General features: G+C 44.8%; 1 protein-coding gene across 1 annotated transcript in view; it reads left to right on the forward strand.

The window, feature by feature from the left end:
- Positions 1–609, forward strand: part of COMP (cartilage oligomeric matrix protein) — a 16,131-nt gene that overhangs the window by 6,077 nt on the left and 9,445 nt on the right. The gene's annotated exons all lie outside the window — the stretch shown is intronic.

Raw genomic sequence — 609 nt, forward strand, 5'->3', positions numbered from 1 at the left:
CATTTTATATGGGTTAGAATTTCCTACACATCATACAGGGTACTTCATGCTTAGAGAGAGCACGCTGTATTCCAGCCTAAGTGATGAATATCCGAATAACACATTGATTTCTCATCTGCCAGGATTGAAGTGAGAATTCCTAGCCCTGTGGAGATAACAGGTAGCATGTTATGCATGCCATTACGGTATGAGAGCCTTACGTGAGCCTGATGTGAGTGTATTCCTGCTACAGACCAACCTGACCTGTTTAACATGCCTGCCTTCTTACAGTGGAGATTTTGGCTGACAACCCTCCACAATGCTTCCCAGATTGAAGCCTGCGCTGTGTCTGTTCTGCTCTAGCTAGGTGCCCGAGTCTATACCACCAATGAGGCGTAGTTGCAGGGGAACCAGGGAGAGAACTGATCTCTGTGGAACTCCAAAAGCATGTGTTACACCAACAAGGAGGGTGGCACGACAAGTGTTTTGGACTGGGAGCTAGGACTTCTGTTTTTTTTTAATTTACTTTTTGTCTGCTGTGACTCAGAAATCTGTCAAGCTGCTGCTTCTGGCTTCATTTTTCTCCATTTACAAAATAGAGCTACAACTGCTGAAACTCAGAAAGGATTG

Source organism: Phaethon lepturus, unplaced genomic scaffold (assembly GCF_000687285.1).
Source record: "Phaethon lepturus isolate BGI_N335 unplaced genomic scaffold, ASM68728v1 scaffold5820, whole genome shotgun sequence".
Lineage (NCBI taxonomy): Eukaryota > Metazoa > Chordata > Aves > Phaethontiformes > Phaethontidae > Phaethon > Phaethon lepturus.